Source organism: Thermobia domestica, chromosome 18 (genome assembly GCF_964235325.1).
Source record: "Thermobia domestica chromosome 18, izTheDome1.hap1.1, whole genome shotgun sequence".
NCBI classification, from domain to species: domain Eukaryota; kingdom Metazoa; phylum Arthropoda; class Insecta; order Zygentoma; family Lepismatidae; genus Thermobia; species Thermobia domestica.
In genome coordinates this window covers 152,899,665-152,913,879 of record NC_137471.1, presented here as the reverse complement: position 1 = coordinate 152,913,879, position 14,215 = coordinate 152,899,665, and the positions used below count along the sequence as shown (strand labels likewise).

Here is a 14,215-nt window from a genome sequence, read left to right as displayed (position 1 = left end):
GCCCGGTAGAAGAAGAACAATATTGCTACCATAGGATAATCAAGATTCTTTTTTTCTTTTTTTAATTCTCACATGCCTCATTGTATAATTTTAATCTTCGGATATCGGAAGTGTCAATTTTTTTGCTTCTTTTCCTTCACGTATTTTATTTTATATGAATTTTCATTCACTATTTCTAGTATTTCACCTATTAATTTATATTTATTGGAAAAACAAGCTGGAATTCCGGGTCTCTGTCCTAGTTCTTTTATTAAGACTCGTTGATCTGGAATGAAATTTTCTTGTTTATATTTCTTTTCCATGTATCGTCTTTGTTGTTTATATTGCTTTTGCAAGTTTTTGTAAGCTAAATCACGAGCTTCTTTTAGCGCTGAGAAACGTTCCTCATTCTCTTGATGATTATAAGGTAAGTCAAAAACGTGGTCTATTTTCATTCTCGCATCGTATCCATGAAGAAGATAGAAAGGATAAAATTTTGTCCCTTAATGTACATGGTTGTTCAAAGTAAAAACTATGCTTGGAAGAACGATGTCCCAAGAATTTATCTCTTTATCTACGTAGTGTTTTAACATATCCTGCAAAATTGCGTTTATTCTCTCTACTTAACCTATTGAGAAATGAGCTTCGGTATCGGCAAAATTCAAAGATATTCCGAATTTTTCATTCATTTCTTCCATTATTTTCGCTCGATGAGAGGAAAGTCGGTCTAATAAGATCTGTCTTGGGATCCCAAACTTTAGTATTAGTTCTTCATATATAATTTGAGAGATTTCTTCCGCGCATACATTGGAAATTGACTTAGCGATGATGTAACGTGTGGCCATGTCAGTCATTACTAGAATGTATTTGTGTCTATGGGTTCCAGACAATGGAAGGGGTCCTATTTCGTCTAGAACAATCGACTCCATCGGTCCAAATTGAGGGTATGTTTGTGGATGTAACGTTATTTTTCCCTGTTTTCGTTTGTTTACTTGACATGTTATGCAGGTATCACATTTCTCATGTAGAAAACATTTTAAATTGGGAATATAGATTTTCTTATATAACGCATTGTACATTTTACTGTAGCCAAAGTGACCTTCGCCCATGGGGTCAGAATGAGCTTGGTTAAAAACTGCATCCCTCATGCTGTATGGTATACGGAAAAGAAGTTTCTTTCCATTAGCGAAACGATGAATCCTGTATAAACGATCTTCTTTAATTTCATACATTTTTTTCGTTTTTGTAATGTGGTGGAACAATTTTCGGGATCTTGAATTGCTTCATAGATCGGTCCAAAGAATTTATCTTCTTTCTGCAATCTAGCAACACCTAAGCCTTGTTGGAAAGTTAAAAATACGTCCAGTTGTTCAGGATCGAAATCTTCTTTCGTCTTCTCGATGTCCGTATTTCTTCTTAAAATATCGGCGGGATTGTTTTTACCAGCAATATGTATAGGAATGTAACGGTAAGATTCAACTTCAAGTGCCCACCGAAGGAGCTTTGGTGATAATTTCGGTGATGTTTTTAAATATGTAAGACTTTTACAGTCTGTTAACAGTTCAAATTCGTTACATGACAAAAAGAAATTGAATGCTCTGCACGCAGACAAAATAGCTAAAAGTTCTATTTCTACAATATGGCGTCGTGTTTCCTCCGGTCTTAATAATCTGCTGTAATAGCCTAAAGGTGACCAAGAACCATCTGGTTGCTGTTGCAGAAGGACCGCTCCAATGGATTTGGTGCAAGCATCTGTACATAAGCGTAGGGGCTTTCCTGGAACATAGGGTGCTAATAGTGGTGCATCTAAAAGAACTTGTTTTAGTTTTTCAAATAATTTTTGCTTTTCTTCATCCCAAATAAATTTAGTGTTCTTTCGTGTCATGCGCTGTAAAGGAGCTACTAATTCAGCATAATCTTTACAAAACCGGCGCACATAGTTCGTGAGACCTAAGAAAGATCTTAATTCTTTTTGAGATTTGGGAGGTTGAAAAGATTTTATCGCTTTAATAGTTTTTTTCACTTATCTGGTATCCGCTGTTCGATACGATGTGTCCTAAAGCAAAAATTTTTCTTGTATAAAATTACATTTTTCCACTGATAGTTTAAGTCCTGCGGTACGCAAACGAACAAAAATTGCCTTTAATATGTCTAGCATATGTTCTTGCGAATTTGACCAAAGGAAAACATCATCCATGTAACAATTAACATTCTCTGGGTGAACGTTCGCTAAGGTCATTGCCATAATCCTAGAATATATGCCGCCTGCAGAAACAAAGCCTTGGGGAAGCCGCTGGAACTGTAGCATAATCAGCATGACCTGTAGCCAGCTGGAACTGTAGCATGACCGTGCGAAGGTAGCATAATCATTAGTCCTTTAATTGTGGGCTTGTATGAAAGGTTGGACGAGTGGAAGACTGTCTTTATTCGTGACATTGAATTTTACTTTTGAGTGAAAAGGCTTAAATAATTTAAGAGGACGATAAGACCCTGTAGATCTTTATATTTAAGTAATAATTTTTGTAGTTGGCAATGAATAAATTTATTGTTTAATTGTTGCGTTGGGGCGAAGAGAAGATAAAATAAACTCTTTTTTATATAACTACTTATAGGTATTTTTATGATCCTTTATTGATTATTGTTAGACTAAGTTACCTCAGGGATAACAGCGTAATTTTTTTTTGAGAGTTCATATCGACAAGAGAGATTGCGACCTCGATGTTGGATTAAGATTTTATCTAGGTGCAGAAGCTTAGTATATAGGTCTGTTCGACCTTTGAAATCTTACATGATCTGAGTTCAGATCGGCGTGAGCCAGATCGGTTTCTATCCTTTATTATCGATAGTACTTTAGTACGAAAGGACCAAGTACTAATAATATTTATTATTTTGGAATAAAAATAAATGAGCGATTACTTTGGCAGATAAGTGCATTAGATTTAGGATCTAATAATGGATGATCAAGTCCAAGTAATAATGTATTATGATTATATTATAGGCGTGGTTTCTTATTTAATTTTGATTATTTGTGTTTTAATTGGAGTTGAATTTTTAACTTTATTAGAGCGGAAGGTTTTAGGTTATATTCAGATTCGTCGGGGACCTAATAAGGTGGGTATTTGTGGTTTACCTCAGCCTTTTGCAGATGCAATTAAGTTATTTACTAGGGAGCAAGTTTTTCCTACTATATCTAATTATTACCCTTATTATTTAGCTCCTGTTTTTAGTTTGTTTTTATCTTTGTTAGTATGATTAAGAAGTCCTTATTTAAGTGTTATACTGACTTTTTCTTTAGGTTTACTATTTTTTTATGTTGTACAAGCATAGGTGTGTACACTGTGATAATTGCTGGTTGATCTTCTAATTCTTCATATTCTTTGTTAGGAGGTCTGCGAGCAGTAGCACAAAGAATTTCTTATGAGGTTAGTTTGGCTTTGATTTTATTGTCTTTTGTATTTTTAGCTGAGAGATACAGATTGTTGAATTTTGGCTATTATCAGGAAGAGCTGTGGTTTTTATTAATCACATTTCCTTTAGCATTAGTTTGATTTGCTTCTTGTTTAGCCGAAACTAATCGGACTCCTTTTGATTTCGCAGAAGGTGAATCAGAGCTTGTTTCTGGATTTAATATTGAATATAGAGCAGGGGGATTTGCTCTTATTTTTATGGCTGAATATGCTAGTATTTTGTTTATAAGAGCGCTATTTAGTGTTTTGTTTTTAGGTCATGATATTTTTTCTGTTTTGTTTTTTTGTAGGGTAGTATTTATTTCTTTTGGGTTTATTTGAGTACGGGGAACATTGCCGCGGTTTCGGTATGATAAATTAATATATCTCGCTTGAAAGAGTTTTTTTGCCCTTGTCTCTTAATTATCTTTTATTTCTAGGGGGCATAAAGCTTCTTTTTATTTCTCTTTTAATTTAAGTGTATTAAATTGAGAATAAGTTCTTAGAGCTTTGCTCTGTTGTATGTTTTCAAAACATATGCTTATTCTCAGCCAAAGAACTAAGTTTTATTTAAAAGGAGATCTCATAAGGAGGAGAGGTATGGTACAAATAGGAAGTAGGCGAAGTAGATAACTGTGAGAATTTGACCTGTTAGAATATAAGGATCTTCGACCGGCCGAGCTCCAATTCAAGTTAAAAGGATTACTGTACTAACTATAATTCAGAATATGATTTGGTTAATAGGATAGAATTGTAAACCTCGTATTTTTCTAGTATGAAAAAATGGCATAATTATTAAAATGAGGATTGACATTACTAAAGCAATAACTCCCTCAAGTTTATTAGGAATGGAGCGAAGAATGGCATAGGCAAATAGGAAGTATCATTCTGGTTGAATATGTACTGGTGTGACTAAGGGGTTTGCGGGGGTGAAATTTTCAGGGTCTCCTAGTATATAAGGATTTCAAAGAGTAAGTAATATTAGGCCTGTTATTATTGTTAGAAATCCAATAGTATCCTTAGTTGAGAAATAAGGGTGGAAGGGAATTTTATCTTGATTTCTATTAAGACCTAGAGGGTTGTTGGATCCTGTTTGGTGGAGGAATAGAAGGTGTACTATTGATATGGCAGCTACAATGAAAGGTAAGAGGAAATGAAAGGCAAAGAATCGGTTTAAAGTGGCATTATCTACGGCAAAGCCACCCCAAATTCATTGTACTAGTATTGTTCCTAGGTAGGGGATAGCTGATAGTAGGTTTGTAATAACTGTTGCACCTCAGAAAGATATTTGACCTCAGGGCAGGACGTAACCCACAAAAGCAGTTGCCATCACTAGTAGAAGAATAGCTACTCCTACTCTTCAAGTATGAAGATAGAGATAAGAGCCATAATATATTCCTCGGCCGACGTGTAAGTAGAGACAAATGAAGAAAAAGGATGCCCCATTAGCGTGCAACGTACGTAAAAGCCACCCAAAATTTACATCTCGACAGATGTGAATTACTCTGTTGAAGGCTAATTCGATACTTGATACATAATGTATTGCCAGAAATAGGCCCGTAGCAATTTGAATAATTAAGCATAGGCCAAGAAGAGAGCCAAAGTTTCATCAATATGAGATGTTAATAGGAGATCTTAATAGGATCTACTAAGGCGTTATTAGCAATTTTAAAGAGGGGGTGATGTAAACGAATTGGTGTTGACATATGACTTAGAGGGCCGAAGAGGGCCTTGATATAATGAAGTGATTTTTACTACTGCAATTAGTGTGATGAATAAATATGTTGCTAGTATAATAGTATTTATTAAGATCGATGTTATATAAAATTTTATACCGGGGATTTCTTGATAATTAGTTGTATAGTGGTGTGGATCTGATAGTGAGGCTATGTTTGGAAGCATAAGAGGGTCAAAAATTATTGTAAGAATTAAGAGGAGTGGAACTAGGAAAATTAATAAAAAAGGGTAGGTGTTAGAGTAAATATTTCATTTGATGCTAGTCTTGTAACATAAATGAATAAAACTAATATACCACCTAGAAAAACTAAGAAGAGGATATAAGAGAATCAAGGAGATTCTCTTATGGTTGAAATAGTTAGGCAGGTAGTAATGGTGTTGATAATAAGCATTAGCCCTATTGATAAGGGGTGAGATATTTGAATTAAGATGAATCTTAAAATTACTAAAATTATAAGTAATATTCAGGTTATTTTAATTTCAAGAGGTAGTTTATTAAAATATTAGTTTTGGGGACTAAGGATAAGTTTATACTTTCTCTTGATACTTTTAGAATCTTATTCATTAATGGTTTACAAGACCAACGTTTTAATTAAACTATAAAAGCTTATGAAAATATTATTTGTTTTGTTTTCTTGTTTTCTAATTATTCTAGGAATAGCTTGTTTTGTTATTCAGCGTAAGCATTTATTAATGGTTTTATTAAGACTTGAATTCATTGTGTTGATAAGTTTTTTACTTTTATCTTATTCTTTAGGTAGTTTGTATGTTGAAAATTATTTTTGTTTATTATTTCTGACTTTCATTGTTTGTGAGGGTAGCTTGGGCCTGTCGATTTTAGTGTCTATTGTTCGAACTCATGGGGGTGATTATTTAAACTCTTTAGTTGTATTACGATGTTAAAGTATTTAATGTTTATGTTGCTTTTAATACCTTTAGGCTTTAATTTTAAATTATGGTGAGTTGTTCAGTTTTCCCTTATTGGAGTTTGTTTTTTATTTATAATAAGAAATAGTATGGGATTGGTTCCTTGGGAAGTGGGCTATTATTTGCGGAGTGATAGTTTGAGATATTCATTGATTTTATTAAGTATTTGAATTGTTATTCTTATGATTATGGCTAGAGAAGGTGTGTTAAGAAGTTCATTTTATAGAGCGAGTTTTATTAGTTTAGTTTTATTATTACTTATTTTACTATACTTGAGATTTTCTTCTTCTAGATTGTTTATATTTTATTTTTTTTTGAGGGTTCTTTAATTCCCACATTATTTTTAATTTTGGGCTGAGGCTATCAACCCGAGCGAGTGCAGGCAGGGATATATTTATTGTTTTATACCTTGTTTGCTTCACTTCTACTTTTGATTGGTATTTTTTATTTGGAATATATTAAGGGTAGCTTATTGATGATTAATATGAGAAGTGTAATAGATTTAGGGATTACATATTATATATGGTATTTTGCTTTAGTTGTTGCCTTTTTAATTAAAATGCCTATATTTCTAGTTCATCTTTGATTACCTAAGGCACACGTTGAGGCGCCTGTAAGTGGTTCAATAATTTTGGCGGGAGTCTTATTGAAGTTAGGAGGGTACGGGTTATTACGTATTATATATTTTATAGAAAATGTAGCTGTAAGTATAAATTTAATTTGATTTGGGATTAGAGTTGTAGGTATTTGATCAGTTAGATTAGTATGTTTACGACAAGTTGATGTAAAGTCTTTAATCGCTTATTCTTCTGTTGCTCACATGGGGTTAGTATTGATGGGACTATTAACGATGGGATTATGGGGATTTAGAGGTGCTCTTACATTAATGATTGCTCACGGTCTTTGCTCTTCAGGATTATTTTGTCTTGCAAATATTTCTTATGAACGTTTAGGAAGTCGAAGATTATTAATTAATCGAGGAATATTATCTTTTATGCCGAGCTTAGGACTGTGATGGTTTTTATTAAGAATTGCTAATATAGCTGCGCCCCCAACATTAAATTTATTAGGAGAAATTAGTCTGTTAAATAGAATTGTTGGTTGATCTTGATTAAGTATATTAGGCTTAGCTTTACTTTCTTTTTTTAGAGCTGCATATAGATTATATTTGTATTCATATACTCAACACGGAATACCTTATTCTAATTTATATTCTTGTTGAGGGGGAAGTGTGCGAGAATATTTATTATTGATATTACACTGATTACCCTTAAATTTATTAATCTTTTTTGCAGGGCCGAGATTCTTGTGGTTGTAGTTGCTTGAGTAGTTTAGAATAAAATTTTAGTTTGTGGAACTAAAGAAGGTTTAATTGCCCTTAGGCCATGGTCTGACCTTTTTCAATTTGTGTAACTAGATTTGCCTTTTTAAATGGAATAAGTATTTTTTTATTTATAATAGGTTTGAATTTTTTAATCAATAGATATAGTGTATTTATTGAATGAGAAGTTATTTCTTTTAATAGAAATAAAATTATTATAACTCTTCTATTTGATTGAATATCATTTATATTTATAAGATTTGTGCTCTATATTTCTAGAATAGTAATTTATTACAGTGAACAATATATGGGATCCGAGCGATATCTTAATCGGTTTATTATACTTGTATTAATATTTGTTCTTTCGATAGTTTTACTAATTGTCTCTCCTAATTTAATTAGAATCCTACTTGGTTGGGATGGATTAGGATTAGTATCATATTGTTTAGTTATTTATTATGAAAATGTGCGGTCCTATAATGCTGGCATATTGACTGCCCTTTCTAATCGTATTGGAGATGTAGCAATTTTATTAGCTATTGCTTGAATATTGAATTATGGAAGTTGAAATTATGTCTTTTATTTGCATAGAGTTTTAAGTAATAATGAGATAGTAGTTATTTCTAGTTTGATTATTTTGGCGGCAATAACAAAAAGTGCACAAATTCCTTTTTCTGCATGATTACCAGCAGCAATGGCCGCCCCCACGCCAGTATCTGCATTAGTTCATTCTTCTACACTTGTGACTGCGGGAGTTTACTTGCTAATTCGTTTTAGAGATGTTTTATTGAGTGTTTATATAGGAGATGTATTGCTTTTATTATCAGGATTGACAATATTTATAGCTGGTATTGGTGCTAATTATGAATATGATTTAAAGAAGATTATTGCTTTATCTACTTTAAGTCAGCTTGGTCTTATAATAATAATTTTGTCTATAGGATTCCCTGTATTAGCTTTTTTTCACCTATTAACACATGCTTTATTTAAGGCATTACTTTTTTATGTGCAGGAGCAATTATTCATGGTGTGGGCGACACACAAGATATTCGTAGAATGGGAGCAGTTGTAAGTCAGATGCCCCTCACTTTGTCTTGTTTAAATGTAGCTAACTTGGCCTTATGTGGAATACCATTTTTAGCAGGGTTTTATTCTAAGGACTTAATTTTGGAAGTTTCTTCTTTGCCTTTAATTAATGTAATCAGCTTTTTCTTATTATTCTTTTCTACGGGCCTAACTGTATGTTATTCAGTACGTTTAAGATTTTATTTAACAGGCAAGGGCTTTGGGGGTGCTAATATTCATTCTATTAGTGATAATGAAAGGTGAGTTATATGTAGAGGAATACTGGGATTAGTAGTGATGGCAATTTTAGGAGGTGCTACACCAAAGGTTCAGGTTGAAACTGAGTGCAAATTGTTTGCTTCCTACTTATGAGATAAGTTGATAGCAACACCTTTTGGATGCAAACCAAATATTATATTTAACTATTATCCCGTTTATTAGTCAGCTCAAGTTAGGGATCCTTGATTTCATTCATGATAAAGTCCTATTAGGAGAATTACTAAGAATGTTAGTCTGACGAGAGATCAGGATAATGTATTAGTGCTGTTGATAGTAATTGTTATTGGAAGTAGAAGGGCAATTTCTACATCGAAGATGAGAAAAATTACGGCAATTAGGAAGAATCGTAAGGAGAAGGGAATTCGAGCTGATGACTTAGGATCAAATCCGCACTCAAAGGGGGAACTTTTTTCTCGATCGTTAATAACTTTTTTAGAAAGAAGGGTTGAAATAGCTATAACGATTAAGCAAATAATAATAGTTAATAGACCGGCCGTTAAAATTGTATTAATTGCCTATTTCATTTAGGTGATCCTTTTGATTGGAAGTCAAATATACTATATATATTAAATAGGCTAACCTCCTCATCAATAAATAGAAATGTAAAGGAATAATCATACTACATCTACAAAGTGTCAGTATCAGGCAGCAGCCTCAAATCCAAAGTGGTGAGTGGGAGAAAAATGTGATAAAAGGTGACGTAGTAAGCAAGTAGCTAGGAATGTGGAACCAATAATAACGTGGAGACCATGGAAGCCCGTTGCTATAAAGAATGTTGAGCCATAGACAGCATCTGCGATGGTGAATGGGGCTTCATAATATTCATATGCTTGTAAGGCAGTAAAGTATAGACCTAGGAGGATTGTGAGTAGTAGGCCTTGTGTGGCTTGAGTGTGATTACCTTGTATTAATCTATGATGAGCTCATGTTACAGTAACGCCTGAGGCTAGTAAGATTGCAGTATTGAGTAGGGGAATATGTATTGGGTTGAATGGGGCAATGCCTGCTGGAGGCCAGAAGGATCCAATTTCTACTGTCGGTGCTAGTCTACTATGGAAGAATGCCCAGAAAAATGAAACAAAAAAGAATACTTCAGAAATAATAAATAAAATTATACCTCATCGAAGACCCAATGTAACTTGTATAGTATGTAATCCTTGGTATGTTCCTTCTCGAGTTACGTCTCGTCATCATTGACTTATAGTTAATAATGTAATAAGTATACCTAGAAAGAATATAAAAGGATCATATTGGTGGAATCACTTAGTGAGACCTGTGGTTGTAATTAAGGCTCCTAGAGCTCCTGTAAGAGGTCAGGGACTTTGATCAACTAGGTGGTAGGGATGATTCTGTGGTGCTGACATAAGTAACTTCTCTTGAATATAATATGACTAGTACTGCGATTGAATTACTGCAACAGCAGATTCTAATATTAGAAGGGTAATTTGTCCAATTATTAGTAATGAGAGTATGGAAAGAGATAGGGAAGGCCCTGTGTTACCTAATAAGGTTAGCAAGAGATGACCCGCAATTATATTTGCTATTAGCCAGACAGCTAGGGTTCCGGGCCGAATGATGTTACTAATTATTTAAATGCATACTATGAATGGCATTAGAGGAGCTGGAGTTCCAGAAGGAACGAGATGGGCAAATATATGTTGAGTGTGATTGATTCAGGCGTAGATTATGAAGCTTATTCAAAGAGGCAGGGCGAGGGTTAATGTAAAGGTTAGATGTCTGGAGCTAGTAAATACATAAGGGAATAGACCTATAAAATTATTAAACAAGTTGAAGGAGAATAAAGAAATAAATAAGAAGGTCCTTCCTTGATGGCTAGTGGGCCCAAGAATAGTTTTGAATTCATTATGAAGAGTTAGGGTAATTTTATTTCATAAAATGTTTGGTCGCCCTGGTAGAAATCAAAATGGGATTGGGATAATTAGGAGTCCAAGTACTGTTCTAAGTCAGTTAAATTATATATTTATAATTGAAGTAGAGGGATCAAAAGTTGAGAAAAGGTTTGTTATCACTTTCAATTTATGGTTGTTTTCTTAATATTAGCGGTATCTAAGGAAGGTTGAGGAGTATTTGAATTAAAATATATAATAGATGCAAATAGAAGGTAGCATAGAGAAAATATAATAAATAATATGAGTCATTTTAGGGGAGATATTTGTGGAATAGAAAAATACTATTGAGTAGTAATTTAAGCTTGACATGCTTATGTTATAATTTAAGTAATTTTTCCATTGGAAGTAATTGTTATTTTACTATCTTTTGGTTTAAGAGACCATTGCTTACTTTCAGCCACCCAATGAGAGTTCTTGTATTATTTTTGTTATTCAGTTAATAAATACTGAATGAGGGCAGGCTTCAACAACGATTGGCATGAAACTGTGATTTGCACCACAAATTTCTGAACATTGGCCGAAGAATAAGCCTGTGCGTGTAATATTGGCTGCTACTTGATTTAAACGTCCTGGGGTAGCTATTCTTGAAAAGATCTGTGTATATGTTCCAGATCTGGATATATGTTCAAAATTTGAGCTTAAGGTTGAAAGAATTCAATATAAGTAATGCGTTCGTATTGTGCGCTCATTATATACATGACGTTCTATATTTACTGATCCTCTAGAGTGTATACAAGTGATTGACTTCTACTAATACTGACTGGCGCAAGAAACTTAATTATATTTAATCCTTGTATCACTGATATGCTGTATTCAATAAAATAGATTGGGTTAGGTGTGAAGTATTTGAAATGAATACTATTATATTGCTCTAATTAAATACTGTATCAATGTTTTATATTTACTTTTTATATGCGCATATGTTTAAACGATTATATCAAAAGAATTCTATAAGGTTACGAGTACAAAGCATGCTTTAGTGTGTTGTATACCGTATACATATATCACTTGTTTTAATCCTTTTCGTAGACATTAGTACGTGAATCCGTGCTAAATTCAATTGCTTAATATATATATATATATATATATATATATATATATATATATATATATATATATATATATATATATATATATATCTTTTTTACTATGACGAATGCAAACAAACTATATTATGCAAGTGTTTTCAATACGACGATACCCAATAAAAATGTGCGATGTTTTCTTGCAGTGTCTTTCTTCTTCACGAATACGGCCCACTTGTTAGTTTCTTACCTTGACTTTCAGGTTAACACGAAACAAGTCCTTAAAAGTTTCTTGTTCCATTATTAATTCACTTACAAATAATTCTTCATAGTTGCATTTTTATTTATATTCTTTTCTTTATACCTTCCCACCTGTTATTACTTTCTACACTGCTGCTGATCCTGTGTCGTCAATGTTGCCAGTGAAGTTTAGACAACATTGGTAGAGTTCAGAAGGTTACTGAGCGGAGCGCTTAGTCACACCGCTCGAAGTGAGCGAAACGCAAAACTCGCGGAAACAACACGTATACAAATGCTAAAGGGGCAGCGTGTCCTCTCACATTTATTTTGATTTGTTATTTAACTTGGATGCTTGCATGATATTTACTTTAACCACGCCCACCTCCAGCGTGAAGTACTTATTCCCTCTAACCACTAAGTCCGCTTTAAATATAAAATTAACTGCCCGAACATGACAATCGAACCCCGGTCGGGTTATAAAATAGAGAACATGTAAATCGTATGTAGAGATAAAAGCAGCGTAAAAAATGTTAAATTCTATGGAGTCATAATACAAAGCTACCTATTTGAACAAGTACCACAAGTTAGTCTTTAGATTTTACATTTGTTTTTCTTTATGCATATATCCATCATCACTGACGTTCGTGTTCGATAAGGACGCGCGAGCAGGTCGTTCAAGCTCGCTTTGCTCTGATTCGGAGTAGATGTAATGCTACCTTGTGCAGGTCACGTAGCACAGGTTGGTGCAGCCTTTGCACTTGTCTTTTTTAATATATAACAAGTTTGCAAGTGTACTATAAATCCGTGTGCAGTTAGTGGGTAGGCTCCAAGAAAATAAAAGAGTAGAAAGTATTAGGAGCTAAATAGTGAAAGACTTGTAATCAATGGCGAACCCTGAGGGAAGTTACAACAGTAAAAATTAAATTTTTATCACTTCAAATTAAGATAAGAAAATTTACCAAACTTACTAACCATTGTATAGTACATGTAATCAAAACATTAGCAAGTTTGTTAAGTTGAATTGAAACGATGGAACTAATTTTAACCGATGTGACTTCCTTCTAAATGCACCATTGCTTATAACTTTTGTTGGCGGCTTTCATCATAACCTGTTCCTAGTAGGGTATTGGCATACGCCAAGAAAAGTTGTTCATGACGCATGATGACACTATTCTCTTGAAGGAGTGAGTCACTCTTATATCAAGTTAGCCGTATATTCTTAATCTGTACGAAAATAAATGATATAATGTCACGGTCGTATAATCTACCCAATGTGCTGCAAGCTCATTACTTACTCGAATATGTTTATGGGTAAAAGTGTTGACAAAAAAAGCGCCCGCATCCGTCCTTCTGCGCCCCCTAAGGGTCTCTGACTACTTTTATAGCATCATCTACTCAGTAGGTTAGGTAATAGCCCATAGCTAAAGACTGCTAATAAAATAAGGCATTAGAATACAAACTTGAGGTGATCTACACTAAAAATTGGTCGCACCACTTTCGCGTTGAAGAAAGTTGACATTTGGTCGGCTGTTCGTTTTTGTAACTGGCAAAGTAGTGTTTTTCTTGAAAACTGTATATAGAACAATGCGTAAACGTCGTTTGAAGTAGTCGGTTTTTATTCAGTTTAATACATATCAAAGCATATATAAGTAATCACGTAAGGAACTATTTTAAAAGCTAAAGAAAACTGTCCAAACCTAAGGGCAATTAACGTAATCCAGTTCGTATGCATTACTGAGCAAAATGTGTACGCAGCAGCAGTAGACACCGAACTCAAAACATGTTCGTAAGTATACAGATAAAGGAAGTTGTTTGCAAGTGTCAGGTAGTCTAAAAATATCGAGCCTTTGTAGGGTAGAATTGAGAGTATGTTAGTTGTGATTAGGAAATATTATGAACCATATTTGCAACAGTTTAGTCAACGACCTTTTTTCACTTCTTCGGCAACTCCATAATCCCGCTGCTTGAGACCTTCTGTAGTTTGTGGTCAAAAATTGTGACACACGGTTTCAACAGATTTCTTTTTAAATTTTAAGTTACACTGCTCAAGGAGTTTTCCAGACATCGAAACAAACAATAGTCTAACAGTGCCATGTCCGTGCTATACGGTAGCATGAAAGCTTTCGGCCATTTGGTGCGTGTGTGGCTTCAGGCTTTCTACGCTTGCTGTATTAACACGTGCTTTCATACAATTTGCCTTTTGTAGTACTTGCATGCAATATTTTAGATGGTTCGCAGAGCGTCATAGCATCATTGGTAGTTCATTGGCTTATTGGCTTGCTGCCA

The 14,215-nt window shown here is 33.9% G+C and overlaps 1 pseudogene; it reads left to right on the top strand.

Annotated features, from left to right (window-relative positions):
• The first annotated feature begins 5,937 nt into the window (after nt 1-5,937).
• LOC145674941 (NADH-ubiquinone oxidoreductase chain 4 pseudogene) lies at nt 5,938-7,407 on the top strand (annotated as a pseudogene).
• The last annotated feature ends 6,808 nt before the right edge of the window (nt 7,408-14,215 follow it).